Source organism: Acipenser ruthenus, chromosome 29, assembly GCF_902713425.1.
Source record: "Acipenser ruthenus chromosome 29, fAciRut3.2 maternal haplotype, whole genome shotgun sequence".
Lineage (NCBI taxonomy): Eukaryota > Metazoa > Chordata > Actinopteri > Acipenseriformes > Acipenseridae > Acipenser > Acipenser ruthenus.
In genome coordinates this window covers 11315398-11335595 of record NC_081217.1, presented here as the reverse complement: position 1 = coordinate 11335595, position 20198 = coordinate 11315398, and the positions used below count along the sequence as shown (strand labels likewise).

Below are 20198 nucleotides of genomic sequence, written 5' to 3'. Positions count from 1 at the left end.
CTGCGTGGGCTTGAAACAGCAACGTTTTGGTTAAGCCGAACGCGCTCACCGATTACGTTGTTTTATTAGATAACACCCTCGGAGCCCAACAGAACACTGTATGCGTATAATTAAAATATTTACGGTTCAAATGGGAATCGTATTCATCAGATTTTAAGCACACGTTTGATAGACGTCACAGTGCAAAGGAGGAAGGCAGGCAATGCAAATGAGGCAACTGGCTCGTACTTTTTAAATCATACCAAAAAATTGAACCCAATTAAGCTTTTAACCGCCTGCAGTCTGGAATGAGTTTGAAATGTTATTGTAACAACTCACTGGGCTACAGCAATTGCATTATATGAAAGTGCTCCTGTTTATTTGTCACCGGCACAGCTACCGGTGCCACTCAGAGTTGGAGGGAGACGGTCGGCCACTTGCCCATAAAACAATACTTTCAGGGATCATTTCTATAGTGATTTGCTAGCGAAATGCGTTTTGAAAGTGTTTGGGCTCGCTACCCACGAGGAAGAGTGAGAGTGTTCGTTTTTGAGCGTGAAGAAGACAGCGAGTGTTGTTTTTGACCAACTGCTCGCTGTTATTGATGACCGCTCCAGTGTTCCTTAGGGGGCTGGAGGAAGCGGACACGTTCTGAGTGGGTGTCTTACCAAAACGTAAGAAAGATGAACTACAGTTGCAAAGCACTGCTGCTTTTTCGATGATTGATTAAAACTATCAAACTGACTGAAAACACGGATCGCATTAATTGCGATTGGTTTCATACCAATACGCTTACATAACAGATATTGGTTATAGACAATGTCATATACACAGAAATGAACACGGACAGTGTTTATTAAGGGCTGACTCATTGACATGTTCGAGAGATCTAGGTGTACTGGACAAATCTACTGGATTATTTTCCATGTCGTAATTGTGCCGCCTGTGATAATGCGTTTGCGTTTTACAAGCCATACAACGAAAAAAGAGTACAGTGTCTTACAAGTGATGACCTGTGCTTCAACGCATGTCATTTATTTGTTTTTTTGTCCTTGCCATTTGCAATATGTTGGTAAAACTACTAGACAGTGACGATTGCGCATTGATGAGCAAGCATAAAAGTTCAATTAGGAGAAAAGATATCCATTCACCACTAGCTAGACATTTCGTAGATGCCAAACATTCCATTTCAGATCTGAAATACCGCAGCATACAAAAAATATTTCAAGCTCGAGGACGTGATAATCTCGATCAAAAACTATTACAATGTGAATCCAAATGGATCTTCTATCTCCATATGGTACAACCCGAGGGATTAAATGAAGCGCTAGGATTATCCTGTTTTCTGTGATATAATGCGCAACCATACTTGTCTTTCATAAGATCTGAAAATAAATTATAGCGCTTTGAGATTATGTCTGTTATTAGCAGATTGTTTAGAAATGTACTCAAATATGTTACAACTGTTCTGTCTACGAAATATATCTGTAACATTTATGTAATGCCTTTGTGGTTTTTTGATGAAGTTCATTTGCTAACAGACTGTTCTGATTTTGATTCAAACCGTGAAGCGATCGCTCTGTTTGCAGTATATTTTCTTTCAGTAAGAGGAGTGTCCTTGTGATTCCATACAAAATGCGACAAAACCTGTCGCCCTCCTTAATATAAACAGAAAAAGAACAAGTACACGCACACGCCAGGTGATTTACTGCAGCGTCAGACATGGGAGGTTCAGCAGTGTGCTGCAGCGTTGTGCAAAGTCGTCGGTGTAAGTCAGGATGGCCGAGCGGTCTAAGGCGCTGTGGTCAGTTCGCAGTCTCCATGGAGGCGTGGGCTCGAACCCCACTTCTGACAACAGTTCTTGTTAATTTATTTCTAAAACGTCCACCGAATGCTTGGTAATTTTACATGTTTTTCTTTTTAGTATTCAAATCACAGCTTTTTAAATGAGAGAAAGTCACCGCAAGCCCGCACCTCGCCACTTTCTTCACACTGCTAAACTGCCTCATAAAGATGAGACCTCTAATTATGCCTTTCCAATACTTTGAATGTGTTATTGTTGAGTTTAACATAACATCTTGGTAATCATAATGTCCGCAGGCCTTGTTTTTCTCGGGTTTTATTAACGCGCTCCATGTGTGTGGCCGGTTAGCTCAGTTGGTTAGAGCGTGGTGCTAATAACGCCAAGGTCGCGGGTTCGATCCCCGTACGGCCATGACTTTTCTTCTTTAAAGAAACCACAGCATTTGGAATGGTGCCAAAATGAACATTCTTTAACTAAATGAACCGGTGCGATATGAAGTAGAACCAGTAATATTTCAGATTCCTCATCTTTAAACATGTATTAGGAATGAACACATACAATTAAAAAGAAAGCTTACGTAGTCGGCAGGATTCGAACCTGCGCGGGGAAACCCAATGGATTTCTAGTCCATCGCCTTAACCACTCGGCCACGACTACATGTTCTTACATTGGACTGTGAAATGATCCATATTATTGTCAAAAGAAGTAAAAGACACCCGCGGTAATGCTGCAGATGGCAGTATAGGCTAACATGAACCGAAGTCAAATGCCTTTGTTGAAACTCCATCGATTTATACAAGGCAAGCACACGTGGGAAATGTAAATACAATATCCTTTCTGTCAACGTTCATAATAATGAATACATCTTTATTTCAAAATACGTAACAATTTAAGTGATCTTTTCAAACCACCCATACACAAAAAACAAAGTAGATCTTGATTTCAACTGAAAAACTGACTTGCTTCATGGCTGCTGCCACAGCACTCAAGCACGTTGTGGCTAGCGTGAGCGGACTTAGCAGATAACAAGATCTACAAAATATCACATGCCAATAAAACATAACACAATTATGTTCGATTTTATAACAAAACCCCACCCCAGATGGGACTCGAACCCACTATCCCTGGCTTAGGAGGCCAGTGGCCTTAGCCATTAGGCCACTAGGGCTGACATGGGAAGCGCACATTTGGTAGTTCTAAAGAAAGTGGGAACAATAGTATCGTGGTTTCATAAATATCCAAGCCATCTTTGGTGTTCAAACAAAGCAGTTACATTGGGAAAGGGCCGTACTTATCAGTAAGTGTTTGAAATGCATGTGGGAAGATTTAAGATTGTGAAGAAGTTTTAATATGCTTCGTATTTGCGCATTGGTAACCTTACATAATTACGTTTTGATTAATGCCACTTCCTTACCTGACAGTAGTCAGGGTGACGATACAAGACCAAAGCCAATAAACCTGTTATTTTCCTGTCCTTTCATTACCATATTCTAGTGTGCTTGTTCAGAATATGCGTGAATCCTGAAAACGTCTTGCTAATATGTGAACAAAGCCAGCATTCACTTTATTGATCACCATGTGGAATAGCCGCTATTGGAACACACATGATTGTGTTAAAGATGTTAATAGACTTTCAATGTACACGTTTTAGAGCTGAACGTTTGTTGAGACAGTTCAAGCGCTGTAGCAGTGTTTACCTATTTCATGGATGTTTGCTTTTTCGTCTTACTCTGGAAAAAATAATAATAGCAATAGAAAAATGTAGGCAAAACAATTTTTGAGAACCGCATTTGGGTGAAAAATGAACAGTTTCAAAACACATTTGTAAACGCATTGGATTCTATTATGGTGTTTCCGAGCTGTTGAATGTTTCTTATTATATACAGGTTTACTGGCTTGACAGAAAGGCGATTGACAAAAAGAATGCCTCGTCCCTGCGTGGGCTTGAAACAGCAACGTTTTGGTTAAGCCGAACGCGCTCACCGATTACGTTGTTTTATTAGATAACACCCTCGGAGCCCAACAGAACACTGTATGCGTATAATTAAAATATTTACGGTTCAAATGGGAATCGTATTCATCAGATTTTAAGCACACGTTTGATAGACGTCACAGTGCAAAGGAGGAAGGCAGGCAATGCAAATGAGGCAACTGGCTCGTACTTTTTAAATCATACCAAAAAATTGAACCCAATTAAGCTTTTAACCGCCTGCAGTCTGGAATGAGTTTGAAATGTTATTGTAACAACTCACTGGGCTACAGCAATTGCATTATATGAAAGTGCTCCTGTTTATTTGTCACCGGCACAGCTACCGGTGCCACTCAGAGTTGGAGGGAGACGGTCGGCCACTTGCCCATAAAACAATACTTTCAGGGATCATTTCTATAGTGATTTGCTAGCGAAATGCGTTTTGAAAGTGTTTGGGCTCGCTACCCACGAGGAAGAGTGAGAGTGTTCGTTTTTGAGCGTGAAGAAGACAGCGAGTGTTGTTTTTGACCAACTGCTCGCTGTTATTGATGACCGCTCCAGTGTTCCTTAGGGGGCTGGAGGAAGCGGACACGTTCTGAGTGGGTGTCTTACCAAAACGTAAGAAAGATGAACTACAGTTGCAAAGCACTGCTGCTTTTTCGATGATTGATTAAAACTATCAAACTGACTGAAAACACGGATCGCATTAATTGCGATTGGTTTCATACCAATACGCTTACATAACAGATATTGGTTATAGACAATGTCATATACACAGAAATGAACACGGACAGTGTTTATTAAGGGCTGACTCATTGACATGTTCGAGAGATCTAGGTGTACTGGACAAATCTACTGGATTATTTTCCATGTCGTAATTGTGCCGCCTGTGATAATGCGTTTGCGTTTTACAAGCCATACAACGAAAAAAGAGTACAGTGTCTTACAAGTGATGACCTGTGCTTCAACGCATGTCATTTATTTGTTTTTTTGTCCTTGCCATTTGCAATATGTTGGTAAAACTACTAGACAGTGACGATTGCGCATTGATGAGCAAGCATAAAAGTTCAATTAGGAGAAAAGATATCCATTCACCACTAGCTAGACATTTCGTAGATGCCAAACATTCCATTTCAGATCTGAAATACCGCAGCATACAAAAAATATTTCAAGCTCGAGGACGTGATAATCTCGATCAAAAACTATTACAATGTGAATCCAAATGGATCTTCTATCTCCATATGGTACAACCCGAGGGATTAAATGAAGCGCAGCGCTAGGATTATCCTGTTTTCTGTGATATAATGCGCAACCATACTTGTCTTTCATAAGATCTGAAAATAAATTATAGCGCTTTGAGATTATGTCTGTTATTAGCAGATTGTTTAGAAATGTACTCAAATATGTTACAACTGTTCTGTCTACGAAATATATCTGTAACATTTATGTAATGCCTTTGTGGTTTTTTGATGAAGTTCATTTGCTAACAGACTGTTCTGATTTTGATTCAAACCGTGAAGCGATCGCTCTGTTTGCAGTATATTTTCTTTCAGTAAGAGGAGTGTCCTTGTGATTCCATACAAAATGCGACAAAACCTGTCGCCCTCCTTAATATAAACAGAAAAAGAACAAGTACACGCACACGCCAGGTGATTTACTGCAGCGTCAGACATGGGAGGTTCAGCAGTGTGCTGCAGCGTTGTGCAAAGTCGTCGGTGTAAGTCAGGATGGCCGAGCGGTCTAAGGCGCTGTGGTCAGGTCGCAGTCTCCATGGAGGCGTGGGCTCGAACCCCACTTCTGACAACAGTTCTTGTTAATTTATTTCTAAAACGTCCACCGAATGCTTGGTAATTTTACATGTTTTTCTTTTTAGTATTCAAATCACAGCTTTTTAAATGAGAGAAAGTCACCGCAAGCCCGCACCTCGCCACTTTCTTCACACTGCTAAACTGCCTCATAAAGATGAGACCTCTAATTATGCCTTTCCAATACTTTGAATGTGTTATTGTTGAGTTTAACATAACATCTTGGTAATCATAATGTCCGCAGGCCTTGTTTTTCTCGGGTTTTATTAACGCGCTCCATGTGTGTGGCCGGTTAGCTCAGTTGGTTAGAGCGTGGTGCTAATAACGCCAAGGTCGCGGGTTCGATCCCCGTACGGGCCATGACTTTTCTTCTTTAAAGAAACCACAGCATTTGGAATGGTGCCAAAATGAACATTCTTTAACAAAATGAACCGGTGCGATATGAAGTAGAACCAGTAATATTTCAAATTCCTCATCTTTAAACATGTATTAGGAATGAACACATACAATTAAAAAGAAAGCTTACGTAGTCGGCAGGATTCGAACCTGCGCGGGGAAACCCCAATGGATTTCTAGTCCATCGCCTTAACCACTCGCCACGACTACATGTTCTTACATTGGACTGTGAAATGATCCATATTATTGTCAAAAGAAGTAAAAGACACCCGCGGTAATGCTGCAGATGGCAGTATAGGCTAACATGAACCGAAGTCAAATGCCTTTGTTGAAACTCCATCGATTTATACAAGGCAAGCACACGTGGGAAATGTAAATACAATATCCTTTCTGTCAACGTTCATAATAATGAATACATCTTTATTTCAAAATACGTAACAATTTAAGTGATCTTTTCAAACCACCCATACACAAAAAACAAAGTAGATCTTGATTTCAACTGAAAAACTGACTTGCTTCATGGCTGCTGCCACAGCACTCAAGCACGTTGTGGCTAGCGTGAGCGGACTTAGCAGATAACAAGATCTACAAAATATCACATGCCAATAAAACATAACACAATTATGTTCGATTTTATAACAAAACCCCACCCCAGATGGGACTCGAACCCACTATCCCTGGCTTAGGAGGCCAGTGGCCTTAGCCATTAGGCCACTAGGGCTGACATGGGAAGCGCACATTTGGTAGTTCTAAAGAAAGTGGGAACAATAGTATCGTGGTTTCATAAATATCCAAGCCATCTTTGGTGTTCAAACAAAGCAGTTACATTGGGAAAGGGCCGTACTTATCAGTAAGTGTTTGAAATGCATGTGGGAAGATTTAAGATTGTGAAGAAGTTTTAATATGCTTCGTATTTGCGCATTGGTAACCTTACATAATTACGTTTTGATTAATGCCACTTCCTTACCTGACAGTAGTCAGGGTGACGATACAAGACCAAAGCCAATAAACCTGTTATTTTCCTGTCCTTTCATTACCATATTCTAGTGTGCTTGTTCAGAATATGCGTGAATCCTGAAAACGTCTTGCTAATATGTGAACAAAGCCAGCATTCACTTTATTGATCACCATGTGGAATAGCCGCTATTGGAACACACATGATTGTGTTAAAGATGTTAATAGACTTTCAATGTACACGTTTTAGAGCTGAACGTTTGTTGAGACAGTTCAAGCGCTGTAGCAGTGTTTACCTATTTCATGATGTTTGCTTTTTCGTCTTACTCTGGAAAAAATAATAATAGCAATAGAAAAATGTAGGCAAAACAATTTTTGAGAACCGCATTTGGGTGAAAAATGAACAGTTTCAAAACACATTTGTAAACGCATTGGATTCTATTATGGTGTTTCCGAGCTGTTGAATGTTTCTTATTATATACAGGTTTACTGGCTTGACAGAAAGGCGATTGACAAAAAGAATGCCTCGTCCCTGCGTGGGCTTGAAACAGCAACGTTTTGGTTAAGCCGAACGCGCTCACCGATTACGTTGTTTTATTAGATAACACCCTCGGAGCCCAACAGAACACTGTATGCGTATAATTAAAATATTTACGGTTCAAATGGGAATCGTATTCATCAGATTTTAAGCACACATTTGATAGACGTCACAGTGCAAAGGAGGAAGGCAGGCAATGCAAATGAGGCAACTGGCTCGTACTTTTTAAATCATACCAAAAAATTGAACCCAATTAAGCTTTTAACCGCCTGCAGTCTGGAATGAGTTTGAAATGTTATTGTAACAACTCACTGGGCTACAGCAATTGCATTATATGAAAGTGCTCCTGTTTATTTGTCACCGGCACAGCTACCGGTGCCACTCAGAGTTGGAGGGAGACGGTCGGCCACTTGCCCATAAAACAATACTTTCAGGGATCATTTCTATAGTGATTTGCTAGCGAAATGCGTTTTGAAAGTGTTTGGGCTCGCTACCCACGAGGAAGAGTGAGAGTGTTCGTTTTTGAGCGTGAAGAAGACAGCGAGTGTTGTTTTTGACCAACTGCTCGCTGTTATTGATGACCGCTCCAGTGTTCCTTAGGGGGCTGAGGAAGCGGACACGTTCTGAGTGGGTGTCTTACCAAAACGTAAGAAAGATGAACTACAGTTGCAAAGCACTGCTGCTTTTTCGATGATTGATTAAAACTATCAAACTGACTGAAAACACGGATCGCATTAATTGCGATTGGTTTCATACCAATACGCTTACATAACAGATATTGGTTATAGACAATGTCATATACACAGAAATGAACACGGACAGTGTTTATTAAGGGCTGACTCATTGACATGTTCGAGAGATCTAGGTGTACTGGACAAATCTACTGGATTATTTTCCATGTCGTAATTGTGCCGCCTGTGATAATGCGTTTGCGTTTTACAAGCCATACAACGAAAAAAGAGTACAGTGTCTTACAAGTGATGACCTGTGCTTCAACGCATGTCATTTATTTGTTTTTTTGTCCTTGCCATTTGCAATATGTTGGTAAAACTACTAGACAGTGACGATTGCGCATTGATGAGCAAGCATAAAAGTTCAATTAGGAGAAAAGATATCCATTCACCACTAGCTAGACATTTCGTAGATGCCAAACATTCCATTTCAGATCTGAAATACCGCAGCATACAAAAAATATTTCAAGCTCGAGGACGTGATAATCTCGATCAAAAACTATTACAATGTGAATCCAAATGGATCTTCTATCTCCATATGGTACAACCCGAGGGATTAAATGAAGCGCTAGGATTATCCTGTTTTCTGTGATATAATGCGCAACCATACTTGTCTTTCATAAGATCTGAAAATAAATTATAGCGCTTTGAGATTATGTCTGTTATTAGCAGATTGTTTAGAAATGTACTCAAATATGTTACAACTGTTCTGTCTACGAAATATATCTGTAACATTTATGTAATGCCTTTGTGGTTTTTTGATGAAGTTCATTTGCTAACAGACTGTTCTGATTTTGATTCAAACCGTGAAGCGATCGCTCTGTTTGCAGTATATTTTCTTTCAGTAAGAGGAGTGTCCTTGTGATTCCATACAAAATGCGACAAAACCTGTCGCCCTCCTTAATATAAACAGAAAAAGAACAAGTACACGCACACGCCAGGTGATTTACTGCAGCGTCAGACATGGGAGGTTCAGCAGTGTGCTGCAGCGTTGTGCAAAGTCGTCGGTGTAAGTCAGGATGGCCGAGCGGTCTAAGGCGCTGTGGTCAGTTCGCAGTCTCCATGGAGGCGTGGGCTCGAACCCCACTTCTGACAACAGTTCTTGTTAATTTATTTCTAAAACGTCCACCGAATGCTTGGTAATTTTACATGTTTTTCTTTTTAGTATTCAAATCACAGCTTTTTAAATGAGAGAAAGTCACCGCAAGCCCGCACCTCGCCACTTTCTTCACACTGCTAAACTGCCTCATAAAGATGAGACCTCTAATTATGCCTTTCCAATACTTTGAATGTGTTATTGTTGAGTTTAACATAACATCTTGGTAATCATAATGTCCGCAGGCCTTGTTTTTCTCGGGTTTTATTAACGCGCTCCATGTGTGTGGCCGGTTAGCTCAGTTGGTTAGAGCGTGGTGCTAATAACGCCAAGGTCGCGGGTTCGATCCCCGTACGGGCCATGACTTTTCTTCTTTAAAGAAACCACAGCATTTGGAATGGTGCCAAATGAACATTCTTTAACTAAATGAACCGGTGCGATATGAAGTAGAACCAGTAATATTTCAGATTCCTCATCTTTAAACATGTATTAGGAATGAACACATACAATTAAAAAGAAGCTTACGTAGTCGGCAGGATTCGAACCTGCGCGGGGAAACCCCAATGGATTTCTAGTCCATCGCCTTAACCACTCGGCCACGACTACATGTTCTTACATTGGACTGTGAAATGATCCATATTATTGTCAAAAGAAGTAAAAGACACCCGCGGTAATGCTGCAGATGGCAGTATAGGCTAACATGAACCGAAGTCAAATGCCTTTGTTGAAACTCCATCGATTTATACAAGGCAAGCACACGTGGGAAATGTAAATACAATATCCTTTCTGTCAACGTTCATAATAATGAATACATCTTTATTTCAAAATACGTAACAATTTAAGTGATCTTTTCAAACCACCCATACACAAAAAACAAAGTAGATCTTGATTTCAACTGAAAAACTGACTTGCTTCATGGCTGCTGCCACAGCACTCAAGCACGTTGTGGCTAGCGTGAGCGGACTTAGCAGATAACAAGATCTACAAAATATCACATGCCAATAAAACATAACACAATTATGTTCGATTTTATAACAAAACCCCACCCCAGATGGGACTCGAACCCACTATCCCTGGCTTAGGAGGCCAGTGGCCTTAGCCATTAGGCCACTAGGGCTGACATGGGAAGCGCACATTTGGTAGTTCTAAAGAAAGTGGGAACAATAGTATCGTGGTTTCATAAATATCCAAGCCATCTTTGGTGTTCAAACAAAGCAGTTACATTGGGAAAGGGCCGTACTTATCAGTAAGTGTTTGAAATGCATGTGGGAAGATTTAAGATTGTGAAGAAGTTTTAATATGCTTCGTATTTGCGCATTGGTAACCTTACATAATTACGTTTTGATTAATGCCACTTCCTTACCTGACAGTAGTCAGGGTGACGATACAAGACCAAAGCCAATAAACCTGTTATTTTCCTGTCCTTTCATTACCATATTCTAGTGTGCTTGTTCAGAATATGCGTGAATCCTGAAAACGTCTTGCTAATATGTGAACAAAGCCAGCATTCACTTTATTGATCACCATGTGGAATAGCCGCTATTGGAACACACATGATTGTGTTAAAGATGTTAATAGACTTTCAATGTACACGTTTTAGAGCTGAACGTTTGTTGAGACAGTTCAAGCGCTGTAGCAGTGTTTACCTATTTCATGGATGTTTGCTTTTTCGTCTTACTCTGGAAAAAATAATAATAGCAATAGAAAAATGTAGGCAAAACAATTTTTGAGAACCGCATTTGGGTGAAAAATGAACAGTTTCAAAACACATTTGTAAACGCATTGGATTCTATTATGGTGTTTCCGAGCTGTTGAATGTTTCTTATTATATACAGGTTTACTGGCTTGACAGAAAGGCGATTGACAAAAAGAATGCCTCGTCCCTGCGTGGGCTTGAAACAGCAACGTTTTGGTTAAGCCGAACGCGCTCACCGATTACGTTGTTTTATTAGATAACACCCTCGGAGCCCAACAGAACACTGTATGCGTATAATTAAAATATTTACGGTTCAAATGGGAATCGTATTCATCAGATTTTAAGCACACGTTTGATAGACGTCACAGTGCAAAGGAGGAAGGCAGGCAATGCAAATGAGGCAACTGGCTCGTACTTTTTAAATCATACCAAAAAATTGAACCCAATTAAGCTTTTAACCGCCTGCAGTCTGGAATGAGTTTGAAATGTTATTGTAACAACTCACTGGGCTACAGCAATTGCATTATATGAAAGTGCTCCTGTTTATTTGTCACCGGCACAGCTACCGGTGCCACTCAGAGTTGGAGGGAGACGGTCGGCCACTTGCCCATAAAACAATACTTTCAGGGATCATTTCTATAGTGATTTGCTAGCGAAATGCGTTTTGAAAGTGTTTGGGCTCGCTACCCACGAGGAAGAGTGAGAGTGTTCGTTTTTGAGCGTGAAGAAGACAGCGAGTGTTGTTTTTGACCAACTGCTCGCTGTTATTGATGACCGCTCCAGTGTTCCTTAGGGGGCTGGAGGAAGCGGACACGTTCTGAGTGGGTGTCTTACCAAAACGTAAGAAAGATGAACTACAGTTGCAAAGCACTGCTGCTTTTTCGATGATTGATTAAAACTATCAAACTGACTGAAAACACGGATCGCATTAATTGCGATTGGTTTCATACCAATACGCTTACATAACAGATATTGGTTATAGACAATGTCATATACACAGAAATGAACACGGACAGTGTTTATTAAGGGCTGACTCATTGACATGTTCGAGAGATCTAGGTGTACTGGACAAATCTACTGGATTATTTTCCATGTCGTAATTGTGCCGCCTGTGATAATGCGTTTGCGTTTTACAAGCCATACAACGAAAAAAGAGTACAGTGTCTTACAAGTGATGACCTGTGCTTCAACGCATGTCATTTATTTGTTTTTTTGTCCTTGCCATTTGCAATATGTTGGTAAAACTACTAGACAGTGACGATTGCGCATTGATGAGCAAGCATAAAAGTTCAATTAGGAGAAAAGATATCCATTCACCACTAGCTAGACATTTCGTAGATGCCAAACATTCCATTTCAGATCTGAAATACCGCAGCATACAAAAAATATTTCAAGCTCGAGGACGTGATAATCTCGATCAAAAACTATTACAATGTGAATCCAAATGGATCTTCTATCTCCATATGGTACAACCCGAGGGATTAAATGAAGCGCTAGGATTATCCTGTTTTCTGTGATATAATGCGCAACCATACTTGTCTTTCATAAGATCTGAAAATAAATTATAGCGCTTTGAGATTATGTCTGTTATTAGCAGATTGTTTAGAAATGTACTCAAATATGTTACAACTGTTCTGTCTACGAAATATATCTGTAACATTTATGTAATGCCTTTGTGGTTTTTTGATGAAGTTCATTTGCTAACAGACTGTTCTGATTTTGATTCAAACCGTGAAGCGATCGCTCTGTTTGCAGTATATTTTCTTTCAGTAAGAGGAGTGTCCTTGTGATTCCATACAAAATGCGACAAAACCTGTCGCCCTCCTTAATATAAACAGAAAAAGAACAAGTACACGCACACGCCAGGTGATTTACTGCAGCGTCAGACATGGGAGGTTCAGCAGTGTGCTGCAGCGTTGTGCAAAGTCGTCGGTGTAAGTCAGGATGGCCGAGCGGTCTAAGGCGCTGTGGTCAGGTCGCAGTCTCCATGGAGGCGTGGGCTCGAACCCCACTTCTGACAACAGTTCTTGTTAATTTATTTCTAAAACGTCCACCGAATGCTTGGTAATTTTACATGTTTTTCTTTTTAGTATTCAAATCACAGCTTTTTAAATGAGAGAAAGTCACCGCAAGCCCGCACCTCGCCACTTTCTTCACACTGCTAAACTGCCTCATAAAGATGAGACCTCTAATTATGCCTTTCCAATACTTTGAATGTGTTATTGTTGAGTTTAACATAACATCTTGGTAATCATAATGTCCACAGGCCTTGTTTTTCTCGGGTTTTATTAACGCGCTCCATGTGTGTGGCCGGTTAGCTCAGTTGGTTAGAGCGTGGTGCTAATAACGCCAAGGTCGCGGGTTCGATCCCCGTACGGGCCATGACTTTTCTTCTTTAAAGAAACCACAGCATTTGGAATGGTGCCAAAATGAACATTCTTTAACAAAATGAACCGGTGCGATATGAAGTAGAACCAGTAATATTTCAAATTCCTCATCTTTAAACATGTATTAGGAATGAACACATACAATTAAAAAGAAAGCTTACGTAGTCGGCAGGATTCGAACCTGCGCGGGGAAACCCCAATGGATTTCTAGTCCATCGCCTTAACCACTCGGCCACGACTACATGTTCTTACATTGGACTGTGAAATGATCCATATTATTGTCAAAAGAAGTAAAAGACACCCGCGGTAATGCTGCAGATGGCAGTATAGGCTAACATGAACCGAAGTCAAATGCCTTTGTTGAAACTCCATCGATTTATACAAGGCAAGCACACGTGGGAAATGTAAATACAATATCCTTTCTGTCAACGTTCATAATAATGAATACATCTTTATTTCAAAATACGTAACAATTTAAGTGATCTTTTCAAACCACCCATACACAAAAAACAAAGTAGATCTTGATTTCAACTGAAAAACTGACTTGCTTCATGGCTGCTGCCACAGCACTCAAGCACGTTGTGGCTAGCGTGAGCGGACTTAACAGATAACAAGATCTACAAAATATCACATGCCAATAAAACATAACACAATTATGTTCGATTTTATAACAAAACCCCACCCCAGATGGGACTCGAACCCACTATCCCTGGCTTAGGAGGCCAGTGGCCTTAGCCATTAGGCCACTAGGGCTGACATGGGAAGCGCACATTTGGTAGTTCTAAAGAAAGTGGGAACAATAGTATCGTGGTTTCATAAATATCCAAGCCATCTTTGGTGTTCAAACAAAGCAGTTACATTGGGAAAGGGCCGTACTTATCAGTAAGTGTTTGAAATGCATGTGGGAAGATTTAAGATTGTGAAGAAGTTTTAATATGCTTCGTATTTGCGCATTGGTAACCTTACATAATTACGTTTTGATTAATGCCACTTCCTTACCTGACAGTAGTCAGGGTGACGATACAAGACCAAAGCCAATAAACCTGTTATTTTCCTGTCCTTTCATTACCATATTCTAGTGTGCTTGTTCAGAATATGCGTGAATCCTGAAAACGTCTTGCTAATATGTGAACAAAGCCAGCATTCACTTTATTGATCACCATGTGGAATAGCCGCTATTGGAACACACATGATTGTGTTAAAGATGTTAATAGACTTTCAATGTACACGTTTTAGAGCTGAACGTTTGTTGAGACAGTTCAAACGCTGTAGCAGTGTTTACCTATTTCATGGATGTTTGCTTTTTCGTCTTACTCTGGAAAAAATAATAATAGCAATAGAAAAATGTAGGCAAAACAATTTTTGAGAACCGCATTTGGGTGAAAAATGAACAGTTTCAAAACACATTTGTAAACGCATTGGATTCTATTATGGTGTTTCCGAGCTGTTGAATGTTTCTTATTATATACAGGTTTACTGGCTTGACAGAAAGGCGATTGACAAAAAGAATGCCTCGTCCCTGCGTGGGCTTGAAACAGCAACGTTTTGGTTAAGCCGAACGCGCTCACCGATTACGTTGTTTTATTAGATAACACCCTCGGAGCCCAACAGAACACTGTATGCGTATAATTAAAATATTTACGGTTCAAATGGGAATCGTATTCATCAGATTTTAAGCACACATTTGATAGACGTCACAGTGCAAAGGAGGAAGGCAGGCAATGCAAATGAGGCAACTGGCTCGTACTTTTTAAATCATACCAAAAAATTGAACCCAATTAAGCTTTTAACCGCCTGCAGTCTGGAATGAGTTTGAAATGTTATTGTAACAACTCACTGGGCTACAGCAATTGCATTATATGAAAGTGCTCCTGTTTATTTGTCACCGGCACAGCTACCGGTGCCACTCAGAGTTGGAGGGAGACGGTCGGCCACTTGCCCATAAAACAATACTTTCAGGGATCATTTCTATAGTGATTTGCTAGCGAAATGCGTTTTGAAAGTGTTTGGGCTCGCTACCCACGAGGAAGAGTGAGAGTGTTCGTTTTTGAGCGTGAAGAAGACAGCGAGTGTTGTTTTTGACCAACTGCTCGCTGTTATTGATGACCGCTCCAGTGTTCCTTAGGGGGCTGGAGGAAGCGGACACGTTCTGAGTGGGTGTCTTACCAAAACGTAAGAAAGATGAACTACAGTTGCAAAGCACTGCTGCTTTTTCGATGATTGATTAAAACTATCAAACTGACTGAAAACACGGATCGCATTAATTGCGATTGGTTTCATACCAATACGCTTACATAACAGATATTGGTTATAGACAATGTCATATACACAGAAATGAACACGGACAGTGTTTATTAAGGGCTGACTCATTGACATGTTCGAGAGATCTAGGTGTACTGGACAAATCTACTGGATTATTTTCCATGTCGTAATTGTGCCGCCTGTGATAATGCGTTTGCGTTTTACAAGCCATACAACGAAAAAAGAGTACAGTGTCTTACAAGTGATGACCTGTGCTTCAACGCATGTCATTTATTTGTTTTTTTGTCCTTGCCATTTGCAATATGTTGGTAAAACTACTAGACAGTGACGATTGCGCATTGATGAGCAAGCATAAAAGTTCAATTAGGAGAAAAGATATCCATTCACCACTAGCTAGACATTTCGTAGATGCCAAACATTCCATTTCAGATCTGAAATACCGCAGCATACAAAAAATATTTCAAACTCGAGGACGTGATAATCTCGATCAAAAACTATTACAATGTGAATCCAAATGGATCTTCTATCTCCATATGGTACAACCCGAGGGATTAAATGAAGCGCTAGGATTATCCTGTTTTCTGTGATATAATGCGCAACCATACTTGTCTTTCATAAGATCTGAAAATAAATTATAGCGCTTTGAGATTATGTCTGTTATTAGCAGATTGTTTAGAAATGTACTCAAATATGTTACAACTGTTCTGTCTACGAAATATATCTGTAACATTTATGTAATGCCTTTGTGGTTTTTTGATGAAGTTCATTTGCTAACAGACTGTTCTGATTTTGATTCAAACCGTGAAGCGATCGCTCTGTTTGCAGTATATTTTCTTTCAGTAAGAGGAGTGTCCTTGTGATTCCATACAAAATGCGACAAAACCTGTCGCCCTCCTTAATATAAACAGAAAAAGAACAAGTACACGCACACGCCAGGTGATTTACTGCAGCGTCAGACATGGGAGGTTCAGCAGTGTGCTGCAGCGTTGTGCAAAGTCGTCGGTGTAAGTCAGGATGGCCGAGCGGTCTAAGGCGCTGTGGTCAGGTCGCAGTCTCCATGGAGGCGTGGGCTCGAACCCCACTTCTGACAACAGTTCTTGTTAATTTATTTCTAAAACGTCCACCGAATGCTTGGTAATTTTACATGTTTTTCTTTTTAGTATTCAAATCACAGCTTTTTAAATGAGAGAAAGTCACCGCAAGCCCGCACCTCGCCACTTTCTTCACACTGCTAAACTGCCTCATAAAGATGAGACCTCTAATTATGCCTTTCCAATACTTTGAATGTGTTATTGTTGAGTTTAACATAACATCTTGGTAATCATAATGTCCGCAGGCCTTGTTTTTCTCGGGTTTTATTAACGCGCTCCATGTGTGTGGCCGGTTAGCTCAGTTGGTTAGAGCGTGGTGCTAATAACGCCAAGGTCGCGGGTTCAATCCCCGTACGGGCCATGACTTTTCTTCTTTAAAGAAACCACAGCATTTGGAATGGTGCCAAAATGAACATTCTTTAACTAAATGAACCGGTGCGATATGAAGTAGAACCAGTAATATTTCAGATTCCTCATCTTTAAACATGTATTAGGAATGAACACATACAATTAAAAAGAAAGCTTACGTAGTCGGCAGGATTCGAACCTGCGCGGGGAAACCCCAATGGATTTCTAGTCCATCGCCTTAACCACTCGGCCACGACTACATGTTCTTACATTGGACTGTGAAATGATCCATATTATTGTCAAAAGAAGTAAAAGACACCCGCGGTAATGCTGCAGATGGCAGTATAGGCTAACATGAACCGAAGTCAAATGCCTTTGTTGAAACTCCATCGATTTATACAAGGCAAGCACACGTGGGAAATGTAAATACAATATCCTTTCTGTCAACGTTCATAATAATGAATACATCTTTATTTCAAAATACGTAACAATTTAAGTGATCTTTTCAAACCACCCATACACAAAAAACAAAGTAGATCTTGATTTCAACTGAAAAACTGACTTGCTTCATGGCTGCTGCCACAGCACTCAAGCACGTTGTGGCTAGCGTGAGCGGACTTAGCAGATAACAAGATCTACAAAATATCACATGCCAATAAAACATAACACAATTATGTTCGATTTTATAACAAAACCCCACCCCAGATGGGACTCGAACCCACTATCCCTGGCTTAGGAGGCCAGTGGCCTTAGCCATTAGGCCACTAGGGCTGACATGGGAAGCGCACATTTGGTAGTTCTAAAGAAAGTGGGAACAATAGTATCGTGGTTTCATAAATATCCAAGCCATCTTTGGTGTTCAAACAAAGCAGTTACATTGGGAAAGGGCCGTACTTATCAGTAAGTGTTTGAAATGCATGTGGGAAGATTTAAGATTGTGAAGAAGTTTTAATATGCTTCGTATTTGCGCATTGGTAACCTTACATAATTACGTTTTGATTAATGCCACTTCCTTACCTGACAGTAGTCAGGGTGACGATACAAGACCAAAGCCAATAAACCTGTTATTTTCCTGTCCTTTCATTACCATATTCTAGTGTGCTTGTTCAGAATATGCGTGAATCCTGAAAACGTCTTGCTAATATGTGAACAAAGCCAGCATTCACTTTATTGATCACCATGTGGAATAGCCGCTATTGGAACACACATGATTGTGTTAAAGATGTTAATAGACTTTCAATGTACACGTTTTAGAGCTGAACGTTTGTTGAGACAGTTCAAGCGCTGTAGCAGTGTTTACCTATTTCATGGATGTTTGCTTTTTCGTCTTACTCTGGAAAAAATAATAATAGCAATAGAAAAATGTAGGCAAAACAATTTTTGAGAACCGCATTTGGGTGAAAAATGAACAGTTTCAAAACACATTTGTAAACGCATTGGATTCTATTATGGTGTTTCCGAGCTGTTGAATGTTTCTTATTATATACAGGTTTACTGGCTTGACAGAAAGGCGATTGACAAAAAGAATGCCTCGTCCCTGCGTGGGCTTGAAACAGCAACGTTTTGGTTAAGCCGAACGCGCTCACCGATTACGTTGTTTTATTAGATAACACCCTCGGAGCCCAACAGAACACTGTATGCGTATAATTAAAATATTTACGGTTCAAATGGGAATCGTATTCATCAGATTTTAAGCACACGTTTGATAGACGTCACAGTGCAAAGGAGGAAGGCAGGCAATGCAAATGAGGCAACTGGCTCGTACTTTTTAAATCATACCAAAAAATTGAACCCAATTAAGCTTTTAACCGCCTGCAGTCTGGAATGAGTTTGAAATGTTATTGTAACAACTCACTGGGCTACAGCAATTGCATTATATGAAAGTGCTCCTGTTTATTTGTCACCGGCACAGCTACCGGTGCCACTCAGAGTTGGAGGGAGACGGTCGGCCACTTGCCCATAAAACAATACTTTCAGGGATCATTTCTATAGTGATTTGCTAGCGAAATGCGTTTTGAAAGTGTTTGGGCTCGCTACCCACGAGGAAGAGTGAGAGTGTTCGTTTTTGAGCGTGAAGAAGACAGCGAGTGTTGTTTTTGACCAACTGCTCGCTGTTATTGATGACCGCTCCAGTGTTCCTTAGGGGGCTGGAGGAAGCGGACACGTTCTGAGTGGGTGTCTTACCAAAACGTAAGAAAGATGAACTACAGTTGCAAAGCACTGCTGCTTTTTCGATGATTGATTAAAACTATCAAACTGACTGAAAACACGGATCGCATTAATTGCGATTGGTTTCATACCAATACGCTTACATAACAGATATTGGTTATAGACAATGTCATATACACAGAAATGAACACGGACAGTGTTTATTAAGGGCTGACTCATTGACATGTTCGAGAGATCTAGGTGTACTGGACAAATCTACTGGATTATTTTCCATGTCGTAATTGTGCCGCCTGTGATAATGCGTTTGCGTTTTACAAGCCATACAACGAAAAAAGAGTACAGTGTCTTACAAGTGATGACCTGTGCTTCAACGCATGTCATTTATTTGTTTTTTTGTCCTTGCCATTTGCAATATGTTGGTAAAACTACTAGACAGTGACGATTGCGCATTGATGAGCAAGCATAAAAGTTCAATTAGGAGAAAAGATATCCATTCACCACTAGCTAGACATTTCGTAGATGCCAAACATTCCATTTCAGATCTGAAATACCGCAGCATACAAAAAATATTTCAAGCTCGAGGACGTGATAATCTCGATCAAAAACTATTACAATGTGAATCCAAATGGATCTTCTATCTCCATATGGTACAACCCGAGGGATTAAATGAAGCGCTAGGATTATCCTGTTTTCTGTGATATAATGCGCAACCATACTTGTCTTTCATAAGATCTGAAAATAAATTATAGCGCTTTGAGATTATGTCTGTTATTAGCAGATTGTTTAGAAATGTACTCAAATATGTTACAACTGTTCTGTCTACGAAATATATCTGTAACATTTATGTAATGCCTTTGTGGTTTTTTGATGAAGTTCATTTGCTAACAGACTGTTCTGATTTTGATTCAAACCGTGAAGCGATCGCTCTGTTTGCAGTATATTTTCTTTCAGTAAGAGGAGTGTCCTTGTGATT

At 40.2% G+C, this 20198-nt stretch overlaps 19 non-coding genes across 19 annotated transcripts; 14 read left to right on the top strand and 5 right to left on the bottom strand.

The window, feature by feature from the left end:
• The first annotated feature begins 424 nt into the window (after positions 1-424).
• On the top strand, positions 425-639 carry LOC131702197 (small nucleolar RNA U3). The gene has a single exon (XR_009309351.1). It is a non-coding gene; the product is annotated as a small nucleolar RNA U3 (small nucleolar RNA).
• A 1482-nt stretch (positions 640-2121) lies between these two features.
• Positions 2122-2194, top strand: trnai-aau (transfer RNA isoleucine (anticodon AAU)). Its single transcript has one exon. It is a non-coding gene; the product is annotated as a tRNA-Ile (tRNA).
• A 165-nt stretch (positions 2195-2359) lies between these two features.
• Positions 2360-2440, bottom strand: trnas-aga (transfer RNA serine (anticodon AGA)). The gene has a single exon. It is a non-coding gene; the product is annotated as a tRNA-Ser (tRNA).
• A 1701-nt stretch (positions 2441-4141) lies between these two features.
• Positions 4142-4356, top strand: LOC131702196 (small nucleolar RNA U3). The gene has a single exon (XR_009309350.1). It is a non-coding gene; the product is annotated as a small nucleolar RNA U3 (small nucleolar RNA).
• A 1117-nt stretch (positions 4357-5473) lies between these two features.
• On the top strand, positions 5474-5555 carry trnal-cag (transfer RNA leucine (anticodon CAG)). Its single transcript has one exon. It is a non-coding gene; the product is annotated as a tRNA-Leu (tRNA).
• A 288-nt stretch (positions 5556-5843) lies between these two features.
• Positions 5844-5917, top strand: trnai-aau (transfer RNA isoleucine (anticodon AAU)). The gene has a single exon. It is a non-coding gene; the product is annotated as a tRNA-Ile (tRNA).
• A 165-nt stretch (positions 5918-6082) lies between these two features.
• trnas-aga (transfer RNA serine (anticodon AGA)) lies at positions 6083-6163 on the bottom strand. Its single transcript has one exon. It is a non-coding gene; the product is annotated as a tRNA-Ser (tRNA).
• Positions 6164-7863: 1700 nt separating this feature from the next.
• Positions 7864-8077, top strand: LOC131702249 (small nucleolar RNA U3). Its single transcript, XR_009309403.1, has one exon. It is a non-coding gene; the product is annotated as a small nucleolar RNA U3 (small nucleolar RNA).
• A 1482-nt stretch (positions 8078-9559) lies between these two features.
• trnai-aau (transfer RNA isoleucine (anticodon AAU)) lies at positions 9560-9633 on the top strand. Its single transcript has one exon. It is a non-coding gene; the product is annotated as a tRNA-Ile (tRNA).
• Positions 9634-9796: 163 nt separating this feature from the next.
• trnas-aga (transfer RNA serine (anticodon AGA)) lies at positions 9797-9878 on the bottom strand. The gene has a single exon. It is a non-coding gene; the product is annotated as a tRNA-Ser (tRNA).
• A 1701-nt stretch (positions 9879-11579) lies between these two features.
• Positions 11580-11794, top strand: LOC131702195 (small nucleolar RNA U3). Its single transcript, XR_009309349.1, has one exon. It is a non-coding gene; the product is annotated as a small nucleolar RNA U3 (small nucleolar RNA).
• Positions 11795-12906: 1112 nt separating this feature from the next.
• Positions 12907-12988, top strand: trnal-cag (transfer RNA leucine (anticodon CAG)). Its single transcript has one exon. It is a non-coding gene; the product is annotated as a tRNA-Leu (tRNA).
• A 288-nt stretch (positions 12989-13276) lies between these two features.
• trnai-aau (transfer RNA isoleucine (anticodon AAU)) lies at positions 13277-13350 on the top strand. The gene has a single exon. It is a non-coding gene; the product is annotated as a tRNA-Ile (tRNA).
• A 165-nt stretch (positions 13351-13515) lies between these two features.
• trnas-aga (transfer RNA serine (anticodon AGA)) lies at positions 13516-13597 on the bottom strand. The gene has a single exon. It is a non-coding gene; the product is annotated as a tRNA-Ser (tRNA).
• A 1701-nt stretch (positions 13598-15298) lies between these two features.
• LOC131702194 (small nucleolar RNA U3) lies at positions 15299-15513 on the top strand. The gene has a single exon (XR_009309348.1). It is a non-coding gene; the product is annotated as a small nucleolar RNA U3 (small nucleolar RNA).
• Positions 15514-16625: 1112 nt separating this feature from the next.
• trnal-cag (transfer RNA leucine (anticodon CAG)) lies at positions 16626-16707 on the top strand. Its single transcript has one exon. It is a non-coding gene; the product is annotated as a tRNA-Leu (tRNA).
• A 288-nt stretch (positions 16708-16995) lies between these two features.
• On the top strand, positions 16996-17069 carry trnai-aau (transfer RNA isoleucine (anticodon AAU)). Its single transcript has one exon. It is a non-coding gene; the product is annotated as a tRNA-Ile (tRNA).
• A 165-nt stretch (positions 17070-17234) lies between these two features.
• Positions 17235-17316, bottom strand: trnas-aga (transfer RNA serine (anticodon AGA)). The gene has a single exon. It is a non-coding gene; the product is annotated as a tRNA-Ser (tRNA).
• Positions 17317-19017: 1701 nt separating this feature from the next.
• On the top strand, positions 19018-19232 carry LOC131702193 (small nucleolar RNA U3). Its single transcript, XR_009309347.1, has one exon. It is a non-coding gene; the product is annotated as a small nucleolar RNA U3 (small nucleolar RNA).
• The last annotated feature ends 966 nt before the right edge of the window (positions 19233-20198 follow it).